Raw genomic sequence first — 24,534 nt, 5'->3', positions numbered from 1 at the left:
AAGCAGGAGGCCTAACGACCAAGGGATTTCTCTGGGTTCTTTTGGTGGGTCTGGGGACAAAATGGGTTTGGGTGGCAAGCCTACGACTGGCAGCTAAGAATGCTGCCTCTTGTATGGCTGCTTGGTCATGGATGGAAGGTGAAGCAGGTTGGTTTGGTGTTTGGTCGGCCATTGAAACGTGTTGGAAGCTCTGGTAACTTAAAGCTTTTGGGAAGAAAAAAAAGGGATTCTGAAAGTAAAATGTTAGGGTTTCGATTTGATGGTAAAGAGTTTCCAAAGAAAGGGAGGGGGGTATTTATAGGTTAGGTCGTGGTGGGGCCCAATCCGATTCGCACGGCGACTGACCTCGAGCATCTCAACAGGCGCGTCATTCCACCTCCCGCATTTATGGAATTTTCAGAAAAAGCGTCCTTTCGTCTACCAAACCATAATTGCTTGGGGATACGAATCGATTGGACTTCTTCCCGAATTACCAGAAAAAAATTTCTTTAATATTTTATTTGAATGGACGCATAATAAGTTATCACGCATTGTGTTCAATAACGCAATTGTATCTTTGTAGACGACGAGCAATAACACATATATCCCCACAACACACCCCCTTAACCAACGCATTTCTGAAGGATACCTCGACATAGTGCATTTGACTAAGGACGGGTAAAGAACATATACGAGCGCAACACACCCGTCAACTCAATATAGTTGAGTTTGGTAATCGCAATGCATTGCGAGTAGGTTTGGGATGCGTCCATTGTCATCTTGCTTTCTTATTGTTCAATGTTTTATTTTTGTAACTTATGTTTCACACAGGTATTTTGTTTTATTATTATTATTATTTATTTTTCTTTATGACTCAATCATTCACAAATTAAAGCTCATACACTAACTATGGAAAACTCAAAGAATTAAAGGCATGAATGAATTAAATGCACAGAAGTAACTGAAGAATGAAATTCGAAGAGTCAAAATTTGCATTAAATGAATCATTAAAATTTGGTTCAGAAATCAAAGAAGGAATTTAGTAAAGCAGAATAAATGTAGTATCGAGATATGGACCGAAAATTTGTATTGTCTTTGATGCTCGCAATCCACATCTCCGCAGGCGGTCAGGCTTGCCTGCTCAATGTCTTCACAGACATTGCTCTTTCCCTGTTGATCCCGGGGCTTCAGAATTGCTGGGTAGTGTTCCAGGTGTCCGACTTTCTTAGCTCAGAGGCCAGCTGGCCCACTTGGATCTCTAGATTTCGTATAGAGGATGCGGGCTTTACATTACTGCATCATTCCTGTCCATGTATTATTTCAGCAGCGCCTCTAACGATCCTCCCGATGAATTTAGATTATGATTAAGGTTTGCTGGTTCTGCGGTCTTGACTGCCCTGACTATGGTGAAATGGAGGATTTCCTTTAACTGGCCCCCTTGATGGTTCATTGCCCCCCCCCCCCCCCCCCCCCCCCCAGGTTTGGATTGTCGCCCCAACCAAAGTTAGGATGGGCTCCTCCACCCCGGATTGTAGGTGTTTGTTGAATGGGTTGTTCTGGATAGCACACACTTCTGAGATTCAATGGGCATCCTTTAGCTCCGTGAGCCCCTTCACAGTTAACACAACCAATTGCGGCTACTTGAGCCGGCGCAGCGGGTTGCACTGATTGTGGAGCAATGGCTCCTTGATTAGTGGCCTTTGATTGGAGGATCAAGGTTGCCATGCCCATCTGGGTGGCCAATGTAGTCATTGTCTCCGCTGGGACAATGGCTGTTTCAGCTTTTCTTCGATCGGCACCTCGGCCTCCATATCCGTCATCTATCCAGTCATCCATATTCCTCGAGATGTGATCAAGGATAACTTTAGCCTCAGTGTATGTCTTATCCATAAAACCTCCTGCCACGGAGGCATCAACAACAGCCTGCGTTGCTCTATTCAGGCCATTATAGAACATTTCCATCAAGACGCAATCGAGAATCCCGATATGCGGGCAGTTTTTCACTAACCTTCTAAATCGCACCCAGGCGGTGCTCAGGGTCTCATTCTCTTTTTGTTCAAAGCTCAACACATCCTTCCGTCTTCTTGCATTGACAGCCGGTGGGAAGAACTTCTCCATAAACCACTCAACTAATGGACCTGTGGACTTTATCCAAGCTACCCAGGGGACCTAATGGACCTGTGGCTCGATGCTAAAACGGTCTGTGAATAGCTGAATAAACTCTTTAGCCACGAGATCCACCATCCGTTAACTGTAAGGCATTTCACTAAAGACCAATAGTTGAACTCTTCTTACCATAGATATATTTCTGTATCCATCGGATATAACTAATCATCAGTACGATGACCCTTCACAGATGCTCATAAGTACAGCAGCTGGGCCACATTACCATTTTTCACCTATAGTTACATCTCACTCCTTAAGTACTATTGATTCCATTAATGAACAATACAACATAGTCCAACTATGTGTGAACACCTCTCAGGCTAAGAAAAGGTGTGTGGCGCCACATTGTTCAAGTCCTGGAATCAACCCTTAAGGGAGCTATCTATCTACTTACCTCTACCTAGAGGAAGGAGTGAACTCCATCTTGTGTAGCTGAGTTCCCAACTCTCAAATCAGACGAATCCCCAAAATGGTAGGTTTGAATTGGCGACCTGGCCACTCGCACCTATACAAATCAAAGGACCGCCCTCAATGGTAAGAGTTCCCAACTCCCTCAAGATTAAGGTCATGTTACTTATAGTCATCCTAGTGAAGTGAAGTCTCTGTCATGAATGGTGTGATATAACATGACGTTAACACTTCGTGATCAAGTCTTATACAAATTCTTTGTATAGGATGCCCCCACTCGCATGTCTGGTGACTAAAATTAGAGGGACGCAATTTGCAATGCATGTCTTAAGATATGCGTTGATTCTCATGCATCGATGGTCATGCATTGGAATGAAACTATGCATTAACAAATGTATGCGATGACCATGTGTTCCCATCATAAGTTTTCTTGCATTCACGCCAAGTATAACGCGAACGCAAGTTTCTCAGCTAATCCGAAGTCGAACTCAGGGACTTATAACTAAATGCTATGCGGTAATGTGTTTTCGGTGGTTGAATAAAAGAATGATGGAGGGTATAAGCTATAACTACACCTACTCTCCTAACTAATAGACAGAGCAATGAGAAGTATGAATGAGAGTTAGATACACGACAACTGTTGACGTGAAGTAAATGGATGGAAAATAGATAAAATGTGAGGATGTCTTCATCGCGACCCTTAAGAGTGACCGCAAGGGTAACCTTAGCCAACACAAGCTATGCGATCATGCTACACATACTTGCGCCTAAATCTAGGGCGTTTGCGATGTATATGCGAAATGTCGAGAGGCCTTATTCCTAAGTCTCTATTCCTGCTCATATGCTCCCACGCATAAACAAGATGACTACATACCGCCACCGTATCCTACTTCTTGGACGCATGCAATATCCTCTCTGTAAGATGCATACGTTGTGTAATAGCAAACGGAGCTTATTCCTAAGTTCCCCATTCTTGCTTATCCGATCCAATCTGCTCTCTTGAATCTTAGATTTGGATTTTAGACTACTCTTCCAAATATACATAAATGATGAATGTTGCGCTCATAAGACAAGATAATTGCATAAACCTAGTTGACACAAGATTATTTCTATCTCTAGTGAACACTGGCTTACATTACTTAATGCGACCAACCACTTACTCTCCCAGGCGGTTTGTTGTTGCTGACTTTACTCATAGACAAGCATTGCGTCCGCCTATAGACAGGCATTGCTACAGCTTCACACTAAGCAAATAAGGTTTTCTCACACACTCACACAACGCACACCTTCCAGTGGTTTGCTACATGCTTCATATCTCTAATCCGCATGACTAAGTATGCGATACCCTAACAGTCTCACTAAGTGATGCAATGAACGTTAAAGGTGCTAAGCAAAGAAATATGGAGATTGAATTGAAGGAAACATAGAAATGCATTGAACACACAATGTATTAATTTCTTAATCCAGAATGTAATACAATACAATATAAGAAAAGAAGAGAAATGGAAAAGGCGAGCTGGAAGCAATGTCTTACTTCCAGCAGATGTGTGTCAATGCTGCCGGTGGTGCCATGGAAGAGTGGTGGAGCTGACTCTCTCGTGATCTAACTCCGACGAAGGCTCTGGTCGTCACTCGGATTGGATGAAGAAGATGAAGAACTCTCAAGCTTTCTTCTCATGTTAGTCTTGATCACAAGGATCCACCCGAAGGTAGGGAACCTTGGATAAAAACCTTGGATGATTTGAAATTCTATTCAGCGGCCTCTATTTATAGAGCTGGATCACCGACAACATTAATGGACTTGCTCTGATTCTGAATTCTCTCCTGCTAACGGCATGGTAGGTGAAATGTCAACATCATCTTTTGATTTTCTCGAGATATGCATTGATGCTTCCATTCCACCAACCTTGCATTCATCCCACTATTATGGTTATCGTGTAGTCGCATTCGCTTAATTACTGCAGCTTCTACATGATGATCACAACCGCTTGATGATTACAACTCTTATGTGATGGACACATGCAGTTGATTACCGCAACATCCATGTGTTGATCGTATGCGTTCGCATTTGCGATGGAGAATTTCTCCACATGTGGTTGTCTATGCGATAGCCCGGCTTCCATGTCTGTGCCCTCTTCTTGCATTAACTATAAAGATAAACAATTTAACGCATAATAATGTACAATAGTGGGTTACTCGAGATTCTTGATGTTGTACGACACAAACTCAATTTTCTTGTGAATTCCTAACATAATTGTTGCATATTCTGCTTAACAGCCCTCATAATTCTAAATAAAAGGCCTAAGATGACGTGCATTTATGCAGGTCATCAATGTCCCCAACACGAATGATCAGGATTAGATCATCTGTGACAAGTCGCAACACTTGTGACCATTCCACAAAGCGGACCACATCCATAGCGTTACCAGGATAAAGTTTCCCTCCTATATCCATATACTACAGACCATTTTGGTTATCACTCAAGACATGATCCACTTGTATGTCACCACATACATGCTTGAGTCACATACAAATAACTAAGGATTTTATGTTTCTTGGTTTGTGGTAAAGCAAATAAAACAAGCAACTGAGCAAAATACAAGATGTGAAGTAAATATCATATATCAACAACACAAGCGTTCGTACAAACTATTTACAAACTACAGGACACGAGACTTTAGAGCATTAACCCCAACAGTATGTAGACGATATCCTATTAATTGGGAATGATGTAGGTCTACTGACATTAGTTAAGAACTGGCTAGCGATCCAATTTGAAATGAAAGATTTGGGAGAGGTTCAATTTTTTCATGGTATTCAGATCTTTCGAGATTGAAAGAACAAAGTGCTAGCGCTGTCTCAGGCATTGTACATTGAAAAGATGTTACTCAAGTACTCGATGCAGAACTCTAAAAGGGACCTACTTCCTCTTAGGTATAGATTTACATTGTCTAAGGAAATGTGTCCTAAGACACCATAAGAGGTGGAGGAGATGAGTGGGTTCCCTATGTATCTGTCGTTGACAGTTTGATGTATGTGATGCTCTATACTAGACCAGAAATCTGCTACACTATGGAGATTGTCAGTAGGTATCGATCTAATCTAGGACATGGTCCTAAACCGCAGTCAAGAACACCCTCGAATATCTTCAGAAAACGAGGGACTACATGCTCGTGTATGGAACTAAGGATTTGATCCTTACTGGATACACGGACTCTGACTTTCAGACTTATAAGAATTCTAAAAAATCCACTTCAGGGTCAGTGTTCACTCTTAATGGAGGAGCAGTAGTTTGCCGAAGCACTAAGCAGGGGTGCATCACTGACTCCACGATGGAGGTCGAGTACGTAGCAGCTTGTGAAGCTGTTAAGGAGGCCGTTTGGCTCAGGAAGTTCCTGACTGATCTGGAAGTTGTTCTCGACATGTCTAGGCCCATCACTCTCTATTGTGACAATGGTGGTGTTGTGGCGAACTCCAGGGAGCCCAGGAGTCACAAGCGTGACAAACATATAGAGTAGAATATCATCTCATCCACGACATAGTGCATCAAGGGGACGTGATAGTCACAAAGATCGTTTCGGTGTACAACGTTGCTGACCCATTTACGAAGGCTCTCACGGCTATAGTTTTTTAGTGTCACCTTCAGCGCATGGGTCTACGGGACCGGCCACGGCTGGATTAGAGCAAGTGGGAGATTTTTGTACTAGGGCCTTCGTGCCCTAGTTTATTGTTTTGTACTAGTTTTATTGTACATCCCACTCGCTTTAGGACAAGTGGGAGATTGTTGGGGTTGATGCCCTAAACTCTCGTTAGGACCTGTAGTTTGTAAACACCTGTATTGAATAAATGATTGTGATGTAATAATATGAGATATTTTCTTCACTGTTGTCTATGAAACACGAGATGTTGTATTTGCTTTACCATAAACCAATAAACTAAGATCCATGGTTATCGTTGTAACTTAAGCATGTATGTGGAAACATACAGGTGGATCATGCCTTATGTGATAACCTAAATGGGGGCGTCCTATACAAAGGAGTTTGTATAAGACCGGACCACGAAGTGTTTTAGTCTCGTTATATGACATCGTTCATGAAAGAGACTTCATTTCACTAGGATGGCCATAGGTAATATGACCTTAATCCTGTGTGAGTTGGGAACTCCTGCCTTTGAGGGCGATCATTTGATTTGTGTGGATGCGAGTGGCCAGATCGACGACTCAAACCTACCACTTTGGGTATTCGTCTAATTGGAGAGATGGGAACTCAGCTACACATGGTGGAATTCACTCCTTCCCCAAAACAGGGGTAAGTAGATAGATTGCTCCCTTAAGGGTTTATTCTGTGGCTTGAACGATGTGGCACTACACACCTTTTCATGGCCCAAGAGGTGTCCACTCATAGTAGGACTATGAGATGTTGTTCATTAGAGAGATTAGTGGTACTTAAGGAGTTAGATGTAACTGTAGGGAAAAAAGGGTAAATTGGCCCAATTGTACTTAGAAGCATTTGTGAAGGGTTATCATATTGTTAATTCGTTATATCCAATGGACATAAAAATATATCTGTGGTGAATAGAGTGCAGTTGTCGGTCTTTAGTGGAGTGTTCGACAGTTAACGGATGGTGGATCTCGTGGCAAAAGATTTTAATCAGCTATTCACATACCGTTGAAACTTCAAGCTACAGGTCCATAAGTCCCTTTGGTAGCTCAATGGATTCAAGTTCAAAATCAGTTTTTGGGTCAATTTAAAGTGATCAAATTGACAAGAGGGAGTTTGATTATATTTGATATGATTAAAGTGGTCAATTACATATGATATAGTTGACATGATGTATAAGATACATTAACTGGAGGAAAAAGATATAAATATGATTTATATCTTGCAGAAGAGAAAAGGACTATGGTTTAAATGTTGCATATGATGTGATATTAAAACTATAGGTTATAAAATAATATGATAAGTTAATTATTATATTTATTTATAATTAAACAATTATGAGATAATTGTTGGTGGTTTTCTCCTTAACCGTGCGTGAAAGTGAGAGGTTGCATTCAATTTTTATAACTGAAGGATAAAATGAAAATAGTTTTTATTTTGATAAAGTATAGTATAATCATTTCACAAGAGCACACTATCTATCGTTTAGCTAACGAGAGCCTACACAACAGTTCAAGTGTTTCCTAAACGATCCTGTACACGCACAATTTCCTAAACTATCGTGTAGCTTTTATTAAGCGATTGCACGTGAGAGCGAGATTCACTAAACAATCATCTAAACGATCAACCTCATTTATTAAACGATCATATACCCTTTACTAAACGATTAAGCACCAGTCTATACGATAGACTTTAAACTCTCCCACTTTCTTGGTCGTCGAATACGATCGTTCTTTCCTCCTTCCCTCTACCAAATCCAACTGCTTGTTCGTGTAGAACATACATCGTTTGGCTTAGAGATTTGGGTAGACGATTAGCTTGGTGTTGTAGTGACAACGAGAGGTGTTGTTCTTGATGAGAGCGAGAAGGACAGAGGAAGAGTTTTTCAAAGGTGAATCTCTCGTTTCTTTGTATTTAAGTTTTCAAAGCATGCAGTAATTTGTTCTGAAATGCATAACTTGTATGTATGTTTGTGAGTTCTTGTAAGTCTTGACAATTGGCTTGGTGTTGCAGTGACAGCGAGAGATGCTATTTTCACGAGAGCAAGAAGGACAGAGGAAGAGTTCTTCAAAGGTGGGTCTCTCGTTTCTTTGAATTTAAGTTTTCAAAGCATGGGGTAATTTGTTCTGAAATGCATAACTTGTATGTATGTTTGTAAATTCTTGTAATTTTGTCACAATGAATTTGGAATGATCTTGTTTCCGCACATAGGTACTCTTTGATAAGAGTTCCTTCACAAATACCCAAGATCAACGCTAGAAAGATGAAAAAATGGCTCAGGAATATTCTGCTAAATCCTCAATACTCGAAACTCGATGCTCGACGTCTTCCTACTCAATCCTCGATGAGAATTCCCCTCTTCGTCTGACGAGTCTCTGTTAAATCCTCAATGGAACTTGATGTCAACTAAACTAATACTCGATAGTACTTGATGGTTCTTGAATATACTCGGTGCGACTTGAAGGTGAAAACGGTTAACTCGAAGCTACTTAATAGCGAAGAACGATGCACGATTGACTCGATATTCAGATCACTCAATGCAATTTGAATGATGAATGAATGGCGCACAATTTTCAATAAAGAAAAACACTCGTATGAACAAGAAAGATAAGACAAGAAGATGAAGACACAGTTTTTACGTGGTTCGACAAGATTGCCTACATCCATGGGAAGATATGGATTATTTTACTGATGAAGATTGCGTACGATTTGTATTTTATAGAAAACTAAGGAAAATGATGATAACTATCTCTATTGAATTTAAAATCAGTGGTATTTATAGAGATATGCTAGCTGACCGTAATGAGCAATTTGAGTCAAAACTTCTTCAAATTCTCCACCTTGACTATAATTGTTGGGTTTTATGTCCCAAAACTCGCAGTTTGTAAAATTAAACATATTCTATTATCGATAAAATTGTTATTGAATATATTAATTGCATTCATAATGTCTAAATCCAATAAACTAAGATCCATGGTTATTATATGAATACTTGAACTTTATGTAGAGACATAGAGACAAATCAACTTTGAGTAAATAGCCAAAATGGTCTATAATATATGATTAAGGTTGGGTGTCTTATTCTTCTAACACTATTAGATGTGGCCTACTCTGTAGCTGTACAAGTTGTTGTAAAGGTGCTACAAACGAAGTGGTCCAAATTCGTTCATGTAATGACATGATGAGTAGGGGCGTCCTATGCAATGAGTTTGCATAAGATTGGACCAAGAAATAAGTCATTCTTACTTTATAACGTTGTTTACTGTTTAAGACTGGCTATTTCGCTTAAATGACCTAAGTAACTTGATCTTAATCCTGAGTTAACTATGAACTCCTGTTTATTCGGGATTATCCTTAGATTTGCATAGATGAGGGTTGACTCAATAGCGCCGGCTCAATAAGCCTCCCATTTCAAAGGTAAGACCGGGTAGATGACTAGGGACATAGGGTGCAAGATGGAATTCAGGCCTACCCAATTTAGTGATAGGAGAAAGGTTGCTCTCTTAAGTACTAAATCCAAGTCTTAAACAAGGAGCCCCACCCTCTCACTTGCCTGAGAGGGATCCAGTTTAGTGATTGAATTATAAACCAATTGTTCATTAGAGGATCAGTAGGAACTTAAGGAACAAGACGTAATATCAAGGATAAAACATCAGATTTACCCAGTCATTATTACGAACAACCTATGAAGGATCAACTTATTGGTCATGGTTAAATCATGTGGACACAAATACATCTACAGTGAGGAGAGTGCAATTAATCTTAATCGTTAGAGCTCATGATCTATAGGTCCATAAGGTCCCTCTACTAGCTCGTAAAACATGAACATCTCGTATTATTAAATCGAGTGAATTTGGAATGATGTCAATTTAAATTGTTCAAATTGAATTTCAATTTGAAAATGTTCAAATTGAAATTGGGGTTTTGAATTTGAATTAGTTCAACTTCAAATGAGGGTTTGTTTAATTATATTCGATATAATTAATGTTTAATTTGTTGATATTAAACGAAATTGGAGAGTTTATAATATTTAAATATTAATTATATGAATAGGATTCATGTTTAAAATTAAATGTGTGATTAATTTGATATTTGATAATAAATTAGTTAATTAATTAAATAAGTTTAGTTAATTAAAAATCAAATTAATTTTCAACTTAAAATTCAATTTAAGAAACTGGATTTTGTAATTTTTGTTTTGATTAATTGAGAATTAATTATATCAATTTTTGATTAATTGTAGAATTAATCGAAAAGGAAATGAAATTGGAATTTTTGAAAGCTTGAACAATGAAAGTGGGTTTTTCCCTCTTTCAACTTCAAGCATGAGGTGTTATTCATGCACATTCACATAAATCCATCTTCCAATTTGAAGTAGTTGCTGGCTAATTCCATTACTGCATGATCCTAAGTGAAAAAAACCTTAGAATTGATGCTGAGATGAAGTGAATCAGCTGGAAAAAGTTTCTGCTTCATTCATCTTCTTCCTCACACCAAAACCCAAAAAATTCACTCAAATCTGAGTTCCACCACTCAAATTCAAGGCTCAGAACAGTAGAGAAGATCTTTTGGTAGTCCATGGTGGATTTGGAGCTAAATTGAATGAAGAGTAGCTTAGAATTGAAGAATTCATCAAAAAAAAGTATCTAACATGAAACCCACTTGTGTTTTTCTGAAAATGCATGCTTTAAAACTCAAATTAAATGTAATTAGAGTGCTTATTGATTCTGTTTACTTCTATTGCATGCTTTTGTTTTCCATCACTAATGCCTTGCAATCTTCTAATCTTCCTGATTCTAACCAATCTGTCCACCCTGTGTTTGGAAGCTCAAAGCCAACATGTTCTAAAAATTTAAAAAATTTAAGCTTTGAAACATGTTTTATTAACATGTCAGTTGCATTGTCTGAAGTATAAACCTTTAAAATTTCTATCTCCCTTGTCTCAATTTGATCTCGAATGGAATGATAGTTGATATCAATGTGCTTAGTTCTGGTGTGGAATTATGGATTTTGGGACAAATGGATAGCACTTTGGTTGTCATAGTAGAGTTTAACCACTGTTTGATCTATTCCAAAGTCTTTCAGCAATCTTTTAAGCCACAATGCCTCTTTGATTGCTTCTGTGAAAGTCATAATTCAGTTTCTGTTGTAGATAAGGCTACTATAGGCTATAGTGATGCTTTCCAACTGATTAGATTAGGACCATAAAAGATAAGGTAACCAGTTAAGGACCTCATTTTATCCAAATCACCAGCATAGTCAACATCCACATATCCATAAAGCTCTAAGTTAGGTTAAGCTGACCTTTGGTAGACTAATTTTGAGTTTTAGACCAAACCAAGTACCTTAGGATCCATTTAGTAGCTGATAACGGGCAGAAATGCATGTTATCATAGTGCTAAGTTCTTAAACAATGTTGGATTGTGTTGATAGAATATGTTAAATTGCGTCCATTAAGCATAAATTCTATAATATTGCAGTCGCATGCATCCAACGCATTAGAGCAGTTGATCATTATATTTTTGTGTAGAATATGCGTTAATGCAATGCAAAGATTGCAATCATAGGAATACATTGGTCGAGTGCAACTTGACCGCAAGATTTTGCGTTGATCGTGCTCGTAAACATTCACCCAAGAAGAATCATCGAAACTTGGTCAGTGCAACATGGTGGACGCATCTGGATGAAAGGAAAATTAAGATCGATGGGACAGAAAGCTGACAACAGTCGGATCCAAATTAATTGATAGTCGATAACGGTCACAAAGTACATCTAGCTTTATCGGTGACAATTATCCAACGCGTCAGTCAGGAATTAAAGTTGTCCCATCTACACAACCGGGAGAGACAAGGCGCCTTTCACCTCTGATGCCCTATAAATACCAAGTGCATTCTTCAGAGAAGGGGATAAGCAGTCGTTTACTTCATCACTATTACAAGTTCACACCTCTATTTATAGTTTTCTTTACCATTTACAGCGGAGCAAAAGAAGAGTGGTAATGCCAGAGATTGCCCAGGGTAGCTCGAGAGAGAACCTTAGGGCGTAAGAGCAGAGAGCGAGCCGACTCTCGCGAGAGCAAGAATATCTTTAGAGCATGAGTAGAAACAGTGTAAATGCCTGGCAGCAAGAAATTACTCCAGTCCCCTTAATATACTTGTATTGTTATTTTGGACTTCATCTCATATCTATTCAATGGAAGTTCTATTTCTACATCTGCTCACTCTCTTAATACGCATGAGTAGCTAAACTAGTTGAATGTGTTGAGAAGAACTAAGCTAACATGACCTAGGAAGTTTATTGCTTGCGATTATCTTGTTTTATCCTGTGCAAAATACCCTTTATAATTACTCAAGAGAGAATCTAAAGAAAGAACCTAATGTCTCAAGATAGCTAGGTTAGAATCTGAATTCGAAAGAACAAGATTAAGCTTGCATAAACAAGAGATAGGGACTTAGAGATAAGCTCTATTTTTCAACTTGCATCGCATGCATCCTAGGAATGGGAATGATATTATGTGGTCTCATATTTGTGTGAATGTCATTTTGTCATCGCATAAATAGAGATAGAGGTTTATGTGTAAACCCTGTAGACTTATCGCATATTTATTGCATGCGTTCTAGCCTTAGAAGCCGTAGCATTTACGCCAAGAGATGGTTTACTATTGTATGCATGTTGCATGATCGCAAAGCATGGACACATTCTAGGGAGTGTTAGCCGAAACTTTTCTCAACCCGTTCACCGCATATTCATCGTATTTCCCGTTTACCAACGCTTTTCAAACTCTGCCGCATTCATTATTTATTTTCATCAACGCAAACAACAAACCCAACGATTTATTTAACTGGTTACCACAAGATTTCATAAAAATTACAAACGCAGCTATTTTCACAAGTCCCTATGTTCGAACCTGGACTTACCAGGAAACTCAGGGAAATTTACACATGAATTCCGCTAGGAAAACTTGAGTGCACAATGCCATCCATCAACGAATACCATCCATATTTCCATTCAATAAAATAATGCATCAAGTTTTTGGCACCGTTGTCGGAGACTTCGGCAAAATAGTTGTTAACGGTAATTTTTGTGATTTCTTTGCAGAACTCTCAATCTCTGGCGAACTACGACCTGAAGATTGAGAGAACATTTCGAAGGAGACTAAGAGGCTGCCAACAGAAATGACAATCCGAAAAAGAAGAGATGGTAGAGCAGCCTGGAAATGGAGCACCAAACAATAACAATGTCATGGCAAATCTGATTCTGTTGGCAAAAGATCGCAATAGGCCCATTAGGGACTATGCATTCCCAAACCTCTATGATTTCTCTCCGGGAATCATGAAGTCTGCCTTAGACGGAAGTAGATTTGAAATGAAACCAATGATGCTGCATATGATCCAGGCTGTAGGTCAATTTGGAGGAAGGCGTGGCGAGGATCTGCATGCCCACCTCCGAAGTTTTATTGAAATTTGATATAATTTTGTGTTCCCGAACATCTCTGCTGAAGAAGTTCGACTAACGTTGTTCCCATTTTCTCTCTGTGATCAGGCTAGGAAATGGGCTTATTCGCTCGAACCAAGAGAGATCACTTCTTGGGAGCAAGTGGTGAAGAAGTTTATGCAAAAACATTTTCCACCTACCGATAACGCAAGACGAAGAAAACTTATTACTAATTTTGAACAAGATATGGACGAATTGCTCAGCGATGCTTGGGCGAGGTTTAAAAGGTTTGTCCGAGATTGTCCGCATAATGGGCTGCCAGACTGCCTGCAAATGGAAATTTTCTATCATGGTTTGAAATCCTGCTTCGCAGACCGCTGGCAATACGGCAGTAGCTGGTGGTCTACTTGACAAAACTTACGATGAGGTGAAGAATACTGAACCGCATCTTTAAGAACCATGAAGACTGAAGGGAGAGTGACCAGAGATTAAGACTCAAAGATTCTGATGCAAATAACGGTGCCATTGTTTCATTACAAAATCAAATGACTGCAATGATGAATTTGATTCAAGAAATGGCAATCAGCAGCCCAACACCACAAGGTGGGCAAATTAACGCAATAAGTCAAAACACCGCAAGGTGTGTGACTTGTGGTGATGGGCATGCGATGTAAGATTGCCCGCAAAATCCACAGTCTGTATATTTTGTAAAGAATAACCCCTTTTCAAACACTTACAACCCCGGGTGGAAAAACAACCCCAATTTTGCTTGGAAGAATCAACTACAAAATTTTCAATCTGTGGCGCAAAAAGAATGGCCACTAGGATTCTTTCAACGCAGCAATGGTGTACAGAGCAACCAAGAAAGTAGCTCACAACAACCACCGCAATCTTCTTCTCTAGAAAGCCTATTGAAGCAATATATAGAGAAAAACGAGATAGTGCTTCAAAGTCAGGCTACGTCCATCTGCAACCATGAATTGCAAATGGGCCAGATTGCGAATGAGCTCAAAAGTAGACCGCAAGGGGTGCTGTCAAGTTCAACCGAGCTTTCACGCAACCCAGGGGGATCAAGAAAGGAGCAATGTTAGGTTATGACATTGCGCAGTGGAAAGATTGTGGAAGGAGAAAAGAAGGAGCAGAAAAAATCAAGTTCCATCGCAATTGAGCCTGAGATTGCGGCAACGCAAGAAGAAGAAAAATAAAATGAAGCAATAGAACTTGAGGTTGCATCAACCTTAAAGTCAAATGAAACGGGAACCGTGAAAGTTCAGTTACCACCCTTTCCTCAGAGGCTAAAGAAAAAGAAAAATGAAGAGGTACAGTACCAACACTTCCTATCTATGTTAAAGCAACTACATGTTAATATTCCTTTCAGTGAAGCGATTGAGGAAATGTCTGCCTATGCCAAGTTTTTGAAGGACATGGTAACTAAGAAGAGAGGCGTTGGAAAATTTGCCACGGTGGCACTAACGCAAAGTTCCAAATCTATTATCCCACCAAAGATGAGCGATCGTGGGAGCTTCACTATTCCTTGCTCAATAGGAGGACTCTATATTGTGCAAGCCCTGTATGACTTGGGGGCCAACATAAATTTGATGCCGCTGTCAATATTTCGACAATTAAATGTAGTGCAACTTGTGCCCACATCCGTGACTCTCCAATTGGCTGACAGATCTCTGGTTCACCTAGAAGGTAAGGTGAAGGACGTGCTGATCACGATTGATAAATTCATTTTGCCAGCTGACTTCATCATCCTTGATTATGAGGCCGACAAGGATGTACCCATAATTTTAGGGCGACCTTTTCTATCAATGGATGTGCACAAGGGAGAAATCACTTTAAGCATAAACGGACAGAAGCTCAAGTTTAATATAATTCGTGCCATAAAATTTCCTAATGAGGAAGACCTACAAGATTCTGAAGATGACCTGAATTTGATTGAAGAAGAAAAGTCTGATGAAAAGTGTGAAGAAGAGGATACCAACACATCCGTAGCTTCCTGCAATGTGATCGTAGAAAAAACAAATAAAGAAGAAGGATCGATTGCAACGCAAGAAGAAGAGCCGAAGGAAAAAAGAAAAATAATGCAACCTTCTCTCGTGGAACCACCAACACTTGAACTGAAAACCTTACCAACACATTTGAAGTACGCATTTATGGGGCAGAATGAGAAGCTGCTAGTGATAATTTCCTCTGCGCTCAACGAAGATGAAGAGAATGCGTTGATGAACATTCTCAAGAAACATGTGCGAGCAATTGGCTGGATGCTCGCTGACATCAGAGGAAATAGCCCTGCGTACTTCATGCACAACATTTGTCTTGAGGACGACCACAAAGCAACTATTGAAAATCAATGCAGACTTAACCCTGTGATGAAGAAGGTAGTCAAAAAATGAGATTATCAAATGGCTAGATGTAGGCATTATCTATCCCATTGCAGGTAGCACGTGGGTCTACCCTGTGCAATATGTGTCGAAGAAGGGCGGAATGACGGTAGTCCCCAATGAGAACAATTAATTAATACCGTAAAGAACCATCATTGGATGGCACATCTGCATGGATTACCGCAAACTGAATGCGGCCACAAAGAAAGATCACTTCCCTTTGCCATTCATCGATGAAATGCTGGATAGATTAGTAGGGAACGATTTTTATTACTTCTTGGATGGATATGCCGATTATAATCAAATCATGAGAGCTCCTAAAGACCAAGACAAGACCACATTCACCTGCCCATATGGGACATTTACTTTTTGCTGCATGTCGTTTGGCCTCTGCAATGTGCCAAGTACGTTCCAAAGGTGCATGATGGCGATCTTTTCAGATTATATCGAGGACTTAGTAGAAATATTTATGGATGACTTCTCCGCTTATGGGAACACGTATGAAGTTTGACTAGCCAATCTGGAGAAAATTCTGAAGAGATGTGAAGAGACGAATTTAGTGCTCAACTAGAAAAAATGTCACTTCATGGTGAAAGAGGGTATAGTGTTGGGACACAAAGCCTCTTAGGAAGGGTTAGAAGTGGACAAAGCAAATATTAACGTAATTGAAAAGCTTCTCCACCAACCAATGTGAAGGCTTTGTGAAGCTTCTTGGGGCATGCTGGATTCTATAGACAATTCGTCAAGGACTTTTCTAAAATAGCAAGACCACTGAGTGCGTTGTTAGAGGGGGACAGAAAGTTAGAATTTGATAACAATTGCCTCAACGCATTCCGAATTTTAAAAGATGCGCTGATTACCGCGCCCGTCTTGATTGCGTCTGATTGGACACTGTCATTCAAAATCATGTGCGATGCAAGCGGGTATGCGATGGGAGCCGCATTAGCGTAAAAGAAGAAAATTGTTTTGCACCCCATGCATATGCAAGTAAAACTCTGAACCCTACTCAAATTAATTATACCACCACTGAAAAAGAGCTCCTGGCCGTGATTCTTACGTTGGAAAAATTCTGGGCATATCTATTGGGAACTAAGGTACTCATTTACACTGATCACTCAGCAATCAAATATTTGATGACAAAGAAGGACGCAAAGCCAAGATTCATCAGATTGGTTCTTCTCCTTCAAGAATTTGATATCGAGATAATTGATCGGAAGGGGACAGAGAATCAAGTTGCGGATCACTTATCCAGACTGAAAAATCCTGATATTGCAATGAATCTGAAGTGAGTGTTGTGTTTCCGGATGAACAGCTGTTTCACATAGAAGAACTACCCTGGTATGCGGATGATAACTTGTAGAAATACAAGTTATTTATGCTGCTTTATTTAAATATTGCGGTTAAAAGAGAGAAAAGTTGCGTCGATTGTATGGAAATGAGATAAGAAATGCAAGAATTATAAATTTTCGTCAATACACCCACTGACACCATTGCGATGGTAGAAAAGAATATTTCAAGTCTGTTTTGCAGGAAATCAAGTCACTGTATGCGTTCATGGCTCAAGATCAAAAGAACAATCATCTACGTCGCATTGCGCCCATCATTCAGGAATGAATAGACGATCAACGTAATGACAGTGCATGCGACAATCGATCAAGAGCTAAGCGATCAATGCAACTTCAACCGCATGCGATAATAAAAAATAACACCACATGCGAACAAACGATCGAAGATGCAAAAGAGCAGCGCAATTGCGGAGGATTCAGACACGTGTACAGCTGACTGTTGTGCATTTTAGACGGGATTGATCACGTAACAGAAGGAGTATTCATTCCACCATTTTTGGAGCTACCTTAACAATAAAGTGGGGTCCACAAGTCAGAGAGTCAAAGCTAAGCCTATAAATAGCCTCTGAAATTCCATGGCAAAATATACTTGATATAGACTATTTTGTAATTTGTATATTGAGAGAGAGACCAGTCTGAAGAGCCTGATTGGAGAAGATCTGGGATGATTTAAGAGACAAGGCCAAGAGGTGAGTTTCAGGGAAAATCCTTTCAATCCCCGCCATTGAAGCTCTGTACCAAGGTCACTTCTACCAGACGAGCAAGCTTGAGAGGGAAGCTCTTCTCTTCATTCACTCCATTTCGCCGGCAAGCAAATCCTCCCTCTAGATCTATGTCAAGATGTTGGCACTCTTCTGTATTTGTTTCTATATTTTTATCATCAATTATATTCATCTTCTTAATCTCTATCATTCACACCATGTATCAAATGCTAAATATTAGTATTGAATGTCATGATCATTTTCATCTCCATCTTTCTATCTATTTTTGTTCATCCATGAATCGCTTTCTCCACGATGTTTTCTTAATCCCCTGGTAATTAAAATGAATTAAACAAGTAAATTAATCTGTGCTAAAGAAATAAATATGTTTAGCTAAAGCATTCTAGACGACATCTTCGCCTGTGAGAGCAGAAGTAAATATGCCATTCTGCCTTTTGAGAGAATGTTAGAAGAATGCGTTAACTAAAGCGAGAAGTACTTCCAGAGATGGAAGCAACCTTGTGTTCATTACGTTCATCCCTGTTTCACCACAGAGATGTGGGAACAGACATTCACTGAGAGGTGTATGCCACGGGAAAGCGGAACCGTAGTTATGTCTTTAACGCAATTAAAAACTTGCGATGTTTGTACTAATTATCCTTTCTCTTTCTGATTCATACATAAAGACTTGCCACCACAGAACACGACCCTTTGTATAATCTTCACAGTCAGTCTCAAACTCAGTATCATGTCTCAGTATCCCGTATCTTGTATCATAATAGCTTAGGTTTACTTTTATTGCATTTTATTTTATTATCGTAACTTTACTTTAATCGCACAATTTTACTTTATTGCAATTTAAATACCTATACACAAACAACTTTTATTAATTGAAAAACCCCCGGTCGTATATATTACGAATGTATCGCATTAACTAAGAAATCCCAATGTTCGACCTCGGATCTCTCCGAGAAACTTGCAGTGGAATTATACTTGGTTTCAACGCAAGGAACTTATGATAGAGCATAGCATACTACAAGCATTTCATTAATAATGCATACATCTATAAGTAGTATCGCATAGTCTGAATAAGCATAACGCATCACCCACATCCATTTCCATCCCAAGACATCAAGTTTATGGCAACATGAGCTTGTATGGTCCATCATTCATCACTATCCATATGCTTATTTAGAATCATCGCATTCCATGCTTGTCAGCGGACATCGTTAATTATTTGGTTTGTGAACAATTTCCTGAAGATTACACCTACCATCAACGGAAGAAGCTCAAGAATGAATGCAGACACTATTATTGGGATGAGTCGAATCTGTATAAAAGAGGTACAGCCCAAATCATTCGATTATGCATACCAGATGTTGCTTAACAACGCATATTGTCACAGTGCCATGATTCGCCATATGGAGGGTACTTTGGAGGACAACATACTGCAACCAAAGTTTTACAAAGTGGATTCTTTTCGCCTTCATTATTTAAGAATGTTGCTGACTACGCAATGAAATGTGATCGGTGTCAATGCCACGACAACATTTCATGGAAGAACGTAATGCCGATGAATACTATCTTGGAGGTGGAACTATTTGACGTACGGGGGATTGATTTCATGGGATCATTCCCTCCCTCAAACGGTAAGCACTATATTTTATTAGTCGTCGACTATGTCTCCAAGTGGGTAGAGGCAATTGCATGCGCCACAAGTAATGCGGCAGTAGTCTCCCAGTTCCTGAAGAAAAATATTTTCACTCGTTTCGGCACTCCTCGTGTCATCATAAGTGATGAAGGATCATACTTTGTCAATCACAATATCAAGGAGCTGCTGCGCAAGTACAATATCCTCCAAAAAGTGGCACCGCATATCATCCACAAATGAATGGCCAAGCTGAAGTATCCAATCGTGAAGTTAAATTGATACTTGAGAAGGTAGTAAAACCTTCGCAGAAGGATTGGGCAATGAAGCTTGATGATGTGTTATGGGCATACCGGACCGCATTTAAAACACCTTGTCGCTTATACACATCTAGATGTGTATAAGAGACAGAGGTAGTAAAACCTTCGCAGAAGGATTGGGCAATGAAGCTTGATGATGCGTTATGGGCATACCGGACCGCATTTAAAACACCTATAGGCTGTCTCTTATACACATCTAGATGTGTATAAGAGACAGAGACTGGCATCGCCAAGTCGACTCCATGGAATTAAGAAACCTTGAATGAAGAAGGAAGTAGGTAGTCCCTGCGTTATTAGATGATCGCAACTTATCAGGGATGCAAGTTTTGGAAAACCTCAAGTCTTCAACTCATTTCTCCACTACTCGGAATTCTCACTACCTTTTCAATTTTGAATTATCCTATGTTACTATATTTTCAATTTTCACTATTTAAAAAAAAAATTGCCATAATGATTTTTATTTCGTTTAAAATAATTTGACCCTCTCTTTGTTTTTCTTACAACGATCAAGGCGCTGGATTGTGAAAATGTTACGCGAAGTAACACTTATCTTATTCCATCACCGCAACCCAACGATGAATGATTGCCACAAAGTTGGATGCGTCAATACAATGTGGTCGACAGTGCAAAAGTTTGGGATGTACTCTTCCTTATCTTTCTTTCCAATTTTGCACTATCACATTACATTTCAGTTTTCAAAGTTTTATCACCGCATCCTCTTTAATCACCACAATCATTTGACATAGATAAATTTAGTGAGTTATGGCATGTTGTTCTTTGCCAAGTATGATTTCAATGATAAAAAATCTGCTTCTATCTCTTTTGTATAAACTAGAGTCAACTTAAATCTTAAGATAGTCACCTCATGAAATATTTTTAGAAGTTGGGGGTTTCCTAGCTTTCTTTTAAACTTTCTTTACAATGCATTCTATGACAATCGCATGACTTATTTTAATTTCTTTTGGCAATGAGGACATTGCCGTAGTTTAAATTTGGAGGTGAGGTATTTATTTTCGACCTTGCTATGAAAAAAATGAAAAATATAAATATTTGAGAATAACAACTCCATTGTCAACGCAATGGGAAACCCATGTTGATAAGAGTTAAGTTGTGAAAGGCACTTACCCGTAGTTGGATGTCCGCATGACACATATGGGGGCAAGCCAAAACGAAAGTAAGTCACCAGGATAAACGTATAAATCAATGACCACAACTCCAGTACCAAATCGGTATGAGTTTAGTCTGAGAAAGAGTGCATTGCTCGTAGTTGGATGTCCGCATGACACATGTGGGGGCAAGCCAAAATGAAGGCAAGGCACTCAGATCAGTGCAAGGTTAGAAAAAAAAAATAGTAATGAAGAAATTTTTTGTGCAAGGATAAATCATTTGACACCCTGTGGAAAATTTTCTTTTTGAAATAAATCATGCGGTGTTCCAAAATTTAGTAAAGTTCTTTTGAAAGTTAAGCATACAATCCCTAAGTATTAGAAATATTTTAGGAAGAGACTTGAATAAGACTTAAGAAAAATCTGGCATATAGGATTTGAACGAAGTATCCTTGAGAAATATAAGGAAAGAGCTTTGCGGTTAACTTGCTAAAGGAATCTTTAGCTTATGCTTGAGGACAAGCATTGTTTAAATTTGGAGATGTGATAACGGGCAGGAATGCACGTTATCATAGTACTAAGTTCTTAAACAATGTTGGATTGCGTTGATAGAATATGTTAAATTGCTTCCATTAAGCATAAATTCTATAATATTGCGGTCGCATGTGTCCAACGCATTAGAGCAGTTGATCTTTGTATTTTTTTGCATAATATACGTTAACGCAATGCAAAGATTGCAATCATAGGAATACATTGGTCGAGCGCAACTTCATCGCAATATTTTGTGTTGATCGTGCTTGCAAACATTCACCCAAGAAGAATCACCGCAACTTGGTCAGCGCAACATGGTGGGCGTATCCGGATGAAAGGACAATTAATATCGATGGGACAGAAAGCTGACGGTAGTCGGATCCAAATTAAGTTGACAGCCGATAACGGGCACAAAGTACGTCCAGCTTTATCGGTGACAATTGTCTGGCGCATCAGTCAGTAATTAAAGTTGTCTCATCTGAATAATCAGGAGAGAGAAGCCACCTTTCACCTTTGATGTCCTATAAATACCAAGTGCATTCTTCAGAGAAGGGGTTAAGCAGTCGTTTACTTCATCACTATTACAAGTTCACACCTCTATTTATAATTTTCTTTACCATTTACGACGGAGCATGAGAAGAGTGGTGACGCCAGAGATCGGCCAGGGTAACTCGAGCGAGAACCTTAGGGCATAAGAGTAGAGAGTGGGCCGACTCTCGCGAGAGCGAGAATATCTTTAGAGCACGAGTAGAAACAGAGTAAACACCTGGTAGTAAGAAATTGCTCCAGGCCCCTTACTATACTAGCATTGTTATTTTGTACTTCATCTCATATCTATTCAATGGAAATTCTATTTCTACATCTGCTCACTCTCTTAATATGCACGAGTAACTAAACTAGTTGAATGGGTTGAGAAGAACTAAGCTAACATGACCTAGGAAGTTCATTGCTTGCGATTGTCTTGTTTTATGCTGTGCAAAATACCCTTTAGAATTAATCGAGCGAGAATCTAAAGAAACAACCTAATGTCTCGAGAGAGCTAGGTTAGAATCTAAACTCGAAAGAACAAGATTAAGCTTGCATAAACAAGAGATAGGGACTTAGAGATAAGCTATGTTTGTCAATTTGCATCGCATGCATCCTATGAGTGGGAATGATATTATGTGGTCTCATATTTGTGTGAATGTCATGTTGTCATCGCATAAATAGAGATGGAGGTTTATGTGTAAACCTTGTAGACTTATCGTATATTTATCGCATGCGTTCTAACCTTAGAAGCCACAACATTTACGTCGAGAGGTGGTTTACTATTATATGGATGTTGCATGATCGCAAAGCATGGACACATTATAGGGACTGTTAGCCGAAACTTTTCTCAACCCGTTCACCGCATATTCATCGTATTTCCTGTTTACCAACTCTTTTCAAACTCTTCCGCATTCGTTATTTATTTTCATCAACGCAAACAACAAACCCAACGATTTATTTAACTTGTTACTGCAAGTTCTCATAAAAATCACCAACGCAACTATTTTCACAAGTCCCTGTGTTCGACCTTGGACTTACCAGGAAACTCAGGGGAATTTACACTTGAATTCTGTTGGGGAAACTTGAGTGCACAATGCCATCCATCAATGCATACCATCCATATTTCCATTCAATAAAATAACGCATCAGTAGCCTCTCATTATCTCTTACCAGGATTAGACATTTATCTACTAACTAAGCTAGTTGAATATAAGGGATAAGGTCTGGTAGAAATCATTAAATACATTAGGCTTCCGATTACTTGACTATAGGATATGACAGTCATTTGTTTCTGATGTTCTTGGTTAGAATCTTTAGGAGAGTTAGCTAAAGAAAGCTTAAAGTGCTGAGCAATAGGTAAACTCACAGGTTTAGCATCATTCATGTTGAGCTCACAGGTTTAGCATCATTCATGTTGAGCCTTTTAAAGGTGTTCTCACAATAATTGGACTAATTAATGCTTAGAATAGACACCTACTTGTTCCTATACACCTCTATTCCTAGGACCTTGCTTGCTTCTCTTATGTCCTTCATATCAAACTCTCTTTTTAAGAGGTTTTAACATGGGTTAGAACTTATTTGGACCTACCTGCCAGCAACATGTCATCTACATACATGAGTAGGTAAACCTTGTTCTTGTAAGAACCTGTATTTACTTAAACACATATGTCAAATGAACTTCTTTTGAACCCAATGCTAGAAATATAGTCATTGAATCTCTTATATTAGCACCTAGGTGATTGTTTTAACCCATATATAGACTTGTGGAGTAAGCAAAAATATTTTATTTTTCTTTAACTTCAAATCCTTTAGGTTATGTCATATAGATTGTCTCCTCTAGATATCCATGCAAAAAAGCAATTTTGACATCTAGTTGATACAATTCTAGATTATTTGAGCAACTAAGGATAGAAGAAGTCTTATGGAAGTCTGTTTGGCAACATGAGAGAAAATCTCAGATAGTCTATTCCTTCCCTTTGAGTGAACCCCTTTACAACCAATCTAGCTTTATACCTAGGCTTTTGATCATAGGATACTCCTTCTTTAAGTTTGAAAATCCATTTAGAGGCAATAGGTTTGTAACCCTTTGGTAGAGGAACTAAGGACCAAGTGTCATTCACTTTTAGTGAATGCATCTCCTCATTCATTGCTTCAACCTAATCCCTTGCATTAGCACAACTTATTGCTTCCTCAAAGGTTGTTAATTCTTGGTTAGTAGGACCTACAACATCATTTAAAACCACACTCATATAGTTCATTTCAGTATATCTAACTGGAGGTGTGATAGTTCTCCTTTGTCTATCCCTAGATAAGACATATTG

General features: G+C 39.1%; 1 non-coding gene across 1 annotated transcript; it reads right to left on the bottom strand.

Moving 5' to 3' along the window:
- Positions 1-13,856: 13,856 nt before the first annotated feature.
- LOC120087407 lies at positions 13,857-13,963 on the bottom strand. The gene has a single exon (XR_005484546.1). It is a non-coding gene; the product is annotated as a small nucleolar RNA R71 (small nucleolar RNA).
- Positions 13,964-24,534: the final 10,571 nt, after the last annotated feature.

Source organism: Benincasa hispida, chromosome 9, assembly GCF_009727055.1.
Source record: "Benincasa hispida cultivar B227 chromosome 9, ASM972705v1, whole genome shotgun sequence".
Taxonomy (NCBI): Eukaryota; Viridiplantae; Streptophyta; class Magnoliopsida; order Cucurbitales; family Cucurbitaceae; genus Benincasa; species Benincasa hispida.
Note: the sequence above shows the minus strand (reverse complement) of the source record. Positions and strands in the feature narration are given on the sequence as shown.